Source organism: Nerophis lumbriciformis, linkage group LG29, assembly GCF_033978685.3.
Source record: "Nerophis lumbriciformis linkage group LG29, RoL_Nlum_v2.1, whole genome shotgun sequence".
In the NCBI taxonomy this organism is placed as follows: domain Eukaryota; kingdom Metazoa; phylum Chordata; class Actinopteri; order Syngnathiformes; family Syngnathidae; genus Nerophis; species Nerophis lumbriciformis.
The window spans coordinates 22777501-22785000 of record NC_084576.2 but is presented as its reverse complement, the minus strand read 5'-3'; the positions used below and the strand labels follow the sequence as shown (position 1 = coordinate 22785000).

General features: G+C 33.4%; 1 protein-coding gene across 4 annotated transcripts in view; it reads left to right on the top strand.

Annotated features, from left to right (window-relative positions):
• Nucleotides 1–7500, top strand: part of LOC133572070 (alpha-1,3-mannosyl-glycoprotein 4-beta-N-acetylglucosaminyltransferase C-like) — a 490538-nt gene that overhangs the window by 271359 nt on the left and 211679 nt on the right. For 2 of the 4 annotated variants that reach the window (XM_061924729.2, XM_061924730.1), the window contains exon 2: nucleotides 7326–7368. The exons of the other annotated variants lie outside the window; for them this stretch is intronic. The gene's annotated coding sequence lies outside the window, so the exon portion shown is untranslated. The remainder of the gene's footprint in view (nucleotides 1–7325; nucleotides 7369–7500) is intronic. 4 annotated transcript variants of the gene reach the window in all.

The following is a 7500-nucleotide window of genomic DNA, read 5'->3' as shown; positions in this document are numbered from 1 at the left end:
CGTGCGATCGGCACGTTTCCCTTTCTGCTTGTTTTCGTGTTTTTGAAGATTAAATCGTGTTCCTACCTGCACGCCTTGTCCGGAGTGGTACGTCTGCATCCCGGGGGTACGAACCCCCCCGCCGTAACATATATATAGGTAACACAAGTCTTTCAATGTCTTTATTGCAAAAATAAATGATATACTTTAAACCACGCCCCTAGCTGCTGGGTCCTAGTGCCCGCCCCATAGGGATTTGAGGCCGCCTCGCCCCACTTTGTTTAAAAAAACAAACAAAAAACAGCTCAGTAGAAGAACAAAGGGAATGTTTCCTCTCCAGTTGCAAGCTGCCTGACAAGACCCATTTGCATCTTATTGCAGGAAGTGAGTACAAGCCCCGCCCCCTCCCTCAGGAGCCCAGTGTTTACAAACAGGTAAACTGGGAGTGTCCCGCCGGAGCGTTTTAACCACGCACTGATCCGCCTACTTGCCTCTATTTGGCCGCCGTTGTCTGCTCCGGCTGATGAAGTGTCGGCTCTGGCGGATGAGGGAAGGGGGGCCCGGGGATTGGGGGGGTCAGCTGATCCTCGCCGAGGTGCAGGAGATTTATGACCCGGCAGAACAAAGCCGTGTCTGCCGAGAGCCTGTAAGGCATAAATCAGGGAGAAGTGGGTCAGGTGTGGGTTCATCTGCTGGCTGGAGATGTGTGCCCACTTTTGCCCAAGGTGCACTCTATTAGACGTGCATCGTTTTACATCGCCATTATTATTTGCCCAAGGTGCACTCTAATAGATGTACAACGCTTTACTTCGCCATTTATTACTAGCCCAAGGTGCACTCTATTAGACGTACAACGTTTTACTTCGCCATTTATTATTTGCTACGGAAACAATAATAGGAGCGTTTGGAATTGAGCTGCCGACGTATGCGCCAACATGTCTCGTCCCTGCATCCACCTGCATCCATCTGCATCCACCTGCATCCACCTTCATCCACCTGCATCCATCTGCATCCACCTTCATCCACCTGCATCCACCTGCATCCAACGGCTCGTCGGTGCATCCGACAATCAGGGCCACGTTGGCGTCTCCAGTAGAGCTTCACGTTATCTTTTGCACGTTGAAAATGTTTTTTTTTTTTTTTTTTAATATTAAAAAGGCTTTTTAAGAACCAGAGCTGCCTTTTGAAAAAGTGTAAGGGACATGATTTTTTAAATTGTCAAATGTAATGTATTAATTTTCTGTTACGCCCCCCAGGAAGAAAACATTGCGACTAATATATGTGTGTGTATGTAAATATGTATGTATATGTGTGTATATGTATGTATGTATGTAATGTATATATGTATATAGGTGTGTATATGTATGTGTGTATATGAATATATGTGTATATACGTATCTCAATATGTGTGTGTATATATATATATATACACACATATAGAGATACGTATATACACATATATACATATACACACATACATATACACACCTATATACATATATACATTACATAATTTGTTATATATATATATATATATATATATATATATATATATATATATATATATATATATATATATATATATATATATATATATATATATATTTATATATATATATACAGTATATAGAAAGTGTTTTTTTTTGTTTTTTAATTGAACTAAATCAAACCTTGGGGACCAAAAAAACCCCCCCCCCAAAAAAAAAAAAAAAAATCAAAATAAATAAACTACAAAAAATTATCAATTAAAAAAAAAAATAAATAAATAAATAAATATATATATATGTTTACTTTTAAAACATCAATACTATGTATATATATATATATATATATATATATATATATATATATATATATATATATATATCCATCCATCCATTTTCTACCGTTTAATCCTTTCGGGGTCGCGGGGGGCACTGGAGCCTATCTCAGCTACAATCGGGCGGAAGGCGGGGTACACCCTGGACAAGTCGCCACCTCATCACAGGGCCAACACAGATAGACAGACAACATTCACACTCACATTCACACACTAGGGCCAATTTTAGTGTTGCCAATCAACCTATCCCTATACATAGTATTGATGTTTTAAAAGTAAACATACATATATATATTTTTTTTATTTTAATTTTATTTATATATATATATATATATATATATATATATATATATATATATATATATATATATATATATATATATATATATATATATATTTATATATATATATATATATATATATATATATAATTGATGTTTTAAAAGTAAACATATATATATATATATATATTTTTTTTCATTTTAATTTTATTTTAATATTTTTTAATTTTTTGTAGTTTATTTATTTTTATTTTTTTTGTTTTGTTTTGGGTTTTTTTTGTATGTGTGTGTGTATGTATATATATATATATATATATATATATATATATATATATACAGTATACTGTATGTGTGTGTATATATATGTATGTATATACAGATTTATGTATAAATTAATGTTTGTGTAAAAATATGTATATATGTATGTGTGTTTATATACGTATATATATATATATATATATATATATATATATATATATATATATATATATATATACACGTATACATATACACACACATACATATTTATACACACACTAATATATATGTGTGTATACATGTATGTATAGTATGTATATGTGTGTGTGTCTATATACACACATAACATACAGGTATATAATGTACAAAACCCAAAACCAAAGAAATTGGCACATTGTGTAAATGATAAATAAAATCAGAATACAATGATTTGCAAATAATTTTCAACTTATATTCAATTGAATAGACTGCAAAGACAAGATATTTAATGTTCGAACTGAGAAACTATTTTTTGTTGTTGTTGAAAATAATCATTAACTTAGAATTTAATGGCAGCAACACATTGCAAAACAGTTTTTACCACTGTGTTACATGGCCTTTCCTTTTAACAACACTCAGTCTATGTTGTGGTATTATAGGCTTCATAATGCGCCACACATTTTCAATGGGAGACAGGTCTGGACTACAGGCAGGCCAGTCTAGTACCCGCACTCTTTTACTACGAAGCCACGCTGTTGTAACACGTGGCTTGGTATCGTCTTGCTGAAATAAGCAGGGGCGTCCATGATAACGTTGCTTGGATGGCAACATATGTTGCTCCAAAACCTGCATGTACCTTTCAGCATTAATGGCGCCTTCACAGATGTGTAAGTTACCCATGTCTTGGGTACTAACACACCCAGGTCACACATGTCTAGGCGAGCGTGCACGTGCCAGTCGGGTCCTGACGGCGGTTCTTGGTCCAACTCGGCAGGTGGTCCTCCTGCAGGCTGCCTGAGCCGCGGTTGGACATAGATTTCCCCGCAGGAGGATTAGCGGCGTGTCGCACTTGTGTTCCCTCCAGTCGGGACACTTTTATAATCGGCGGCTCGTCGTTTATTCGTCTGCGCCGCCGCACAAAGGCATGCAAATGTCCGCCCGCCGCCCGACGTAAACGAGTGGCAGACATCACACGACAACACGCATCCTGTTTGTTTCAGGCCCAACAGGAAGTGAGCGGCCATGATGTTCTCTTCTCTGTCGTGCCAATTCCTGCCTGCTCGTTTGAGGTGTGCACAACACCCGTGTGTGTGTGTGTGTGTGTGTGTGTGTGTGTGTTGTCGGAGGGGGGAGGGGGGGACAAATTCCCCACCGCGTAATCCCATTTGAACATTTCCCCATTTCTTGTTTGCCTGCAAAGATGGCAGCAGCTCTTTTGGAGATGAAAACGCGAGTATTTGTCAAGTACACTGAGGAAGTACAGTAAGGAGGTAGAGTAAGGAAGTAGAGTAAGGATGTACAGTAAATAAGTAGAGTAAAGAAGTAGAGTAAGGAAGTAATTATTAAAGGAAGTCATAATTTCGATTTTTAATCTCTTAATTATGAGATAAAATGTCGAAATTATCTCATAATTATGACTTTTTATTTCATAATTTCGACTTTATCTCATAATTTCGATTTTTTAATCTCACGATTCCAATTTTTAATCTCATAATTTCGATTTTCTAATCTCATGATTAAGACATTTTTATTTTTTAATTAAAATTTTAAATCTCATAATTTCGATTTTTTTCAAAATCATTTTTATGACTTTTTATCTCACAATTATGACTTTTTTTTTTACCTCATTATGATTGATCTCATAATTTTTACTTATCTCTTAATTTTGACTATCTTATAAATTAAATTTTTGATTTAATGATTTCAATTTTTAATCTCATCATTTAGATTTTTTTTAATCTCATAATTAAAATTTTTAATCTCATAATTATGACTTTATATTACAATTATGACTTTTTTATCTCATGATTTTATTTCATAATTTTGACTTTAACTCATAATTTCAATTTTTTATCTCATAATTTTGACATTTTATTTCATAATTGTTACTTTTTATCTCTTAATTTTTTTACTTTATATCACAATTTAAATTTTTAATCTCATTATTTTTAATATTTTAATCTCATAATTTTGAATATTTTAATCTCATAATTTCGATTTAAAAAATATTTTTTATGACTTTTATCTCACCATTATGACTTTTTTTTTACCTCATTATGATTTATCTCATAATTTTTCCTTTTTATCTCTGAATTTTGACTATCTTATCAATTTAACTTTTTATCTCATAATTTCAATTTTTAATCTCATAATTTCGATTTTTTTATCTCATAATTTCGATTTTGAATCTCTTAATTATCACTTTATAATACAATTATGACTTTTAACTCATGATTTTATCTCATAATTTTTACTTTATCTGATAATTTCGATTTTTTTATTTCATAATTTTTACTTTTTATCTCATCACTTTTACTTTTTATCTCATACATTTGACTTTATATCACATATTACATTGTTTATCTTATAATTTCGATTTTTTTTATCTCAAAAATTCTATTTTGTATCTCATAATTTCGATTTTTTAATTTAATAATTTTGACTTTATATCACAATTTCAATTTTTTATCTCATAATTTCGATTTTTTTTATCTCATCATTTTGAATTTATATCATAATTTAAATTTTTAATCTCATAACTTCGAATTTTTAATCTCATAATTTTGATTTTTTTATCACAATTTAAATTTTCAATCTCATAATTTCGATTTTTTTATTTCATAATTTTTACTTGTTATCTCATCACTTTTACTTTATATCTCATATATTTGACTTTATATCACATATTCAATTTTTAATCTTATAATTTCGATTTTTTTAATCTCATAAATTCTATTTTGTATCTCACAATTTCGATTTTTTTATTTCCTAATTTTGACTTTTTATCACAATTTCAATTTTTAATCTCATGATTCTGATTTTTGTATCACAATCATGACTTTTTTAATATCATGATTTTTATCTCATAATTTCAATTTTTTATTTCATAATTTTGATTTACTAATCTCATAATTTCAAAATGTCAATTTTTTAAAAAATCTCATGTCAATTTTTTTTTATCTCATGTCCACTTTTAATCTCACAAATATGACTTTATCTCATAATTACGATTTTATATCATAATTAGGACTTTTTTAATCTCATGATTTTTATCTCATAATTTAGACTTTCCTGTCTGATCATTATGACTTTTTATCTCATGATCATGACTTACCATTGGTGTATTTTTTTTAGTGGCTTCCATACTTTTGCAAGATAGACGGAGGAATAAAAAAAATCCTGTTTTAGCATGAAGGTTTAAAAAAAAAAAAAAAAAAAATCAGATTTTCATCCTTTGAAGTGGTTCACATCCTCCTGGTGGTGCGTCTCACAAACTGCAGCCAGCATACTTTGACTATTTTCTCGATGTTTCTCCTTCTCCCTGGGATCCTAAATGATTTCCAGCAAAGCTCCTCTTTACCTTTTTTAGCGGTTTGTCTCCGAGGAGCCCTCCGAACACCGTTTATATATTTATTTTTTTTGCGTTTATAATTCAACGTCTGTTCTCTGGTTTGAAGTCATGGAAGCATCCGGTCTGAACGTTCCTCCCCCGACAGCCCAGAAGGAGGCGCCCTGTCTCATCTAAATACGTCGCCGTGTGAGGAATGGCTACTTCGGGGTCAATTTAGTGGACATGACATAAATGTGCGAGGTTATTTATTCGGCGCCTCCGAGGACATCCGTCTCCGCCCGTCAGCGGCCGGTTGGAAATGAGCCATAAAAGATGGCGGTGATCAAAGTGGCCATCAAAGCCCGGCTCCGTCATGGCGCCCGGGCATCCATCATGGCCGATCGTTACCATGACGCGCCTTAGCGTGTCGTCAGCCTCATCGCACACATGACAGTCACATGTCACATGTCACTCCCTCAAACGCTCGTTTCATTTTCATTGAGCTCCAACAATGCTGTCATTGGTTCTGTCACCTTAAAAAGCTCGTAGAAATGAAATAAAATCCATTTCATCAGTGCTCTCTACCCTCAAAATGTCTCAATTTTAACACGTAATGTTCATTTTGAAAAAGAAAAGCAACTTTTTGGATAATAAATATTGTATAAAAACAATAAAAAATTTCAGCAGCTTCTTCATATTTTCATGGATAAATGTTTCGATATTATTAAACAGTCCTTTATCGACTCGTTCCGTTTGCGAGCTCGCTTCTTTCTTGAGTTCAATGACCATCTTCCGCTTCCGTACACTCGGTTTCACCTTTCCCACGTTTGGGGAAGACCAAAGTCCACCTGGAGCTAAACGCTAATGATAGCGATTAGGGACACGTTTTCCAGGATTCACTGCTACCTTGGTTACTGTAATGATGCTCGTAACGAGGGATTTTGCGGCGAAGCTGAGGTGTAACGATCAGTCGGGAGACCGTTGATATCCTGGAAAACTGGTAAGCGAGGGCACGTGTGTGGCGGGGTATCGCTGTGTCAGACATTTTTGAGTTGAAGGAGCTGTAAATGAGAAATTTTCCACGAGGTAGAGCAATTTCGCTCTTTATTGTATTCATCCAAAACGTTTTTATGTGCACGTGTTGTATTACCGTTCCAAAGTCAAAATACTTCTCGTCAATCTCAATCCACATCCTAATGCTAACACTAGCATGCTAGCTTTGTTTTTGCTAATTTTGCAGGAATACACCTCAAAGTCCGATTTTATTACTACATTGATAATTACTCTTCGCATGTTATTGACTTTTGTAGCTCATTTTGCAGATCTAAGAGACTTTTTTTTGCGACTTGTCGCTATTTTTTTTAACTGTTAGCATTTCATTTTTTGCTTTTCAGCATTCACGCCATTTTCCACCAGAACGTTTTTGTTGTTGTGTGATTGTGTCTTTTGTGTTTTATAGCTCTTTTACATGGAAGGCAGACTGCTTACAAGTTCACCTCGAGGTAAGAAAGTGTTTTTTTTGGGTTTTTTTTAATTGAACTTAATCAAACCTTGGGGAGCAAAAAAAACAAAAAAAACAAACAAAAAAATTATATATATATATATATATATATATATATATATTTTTTTTTTTA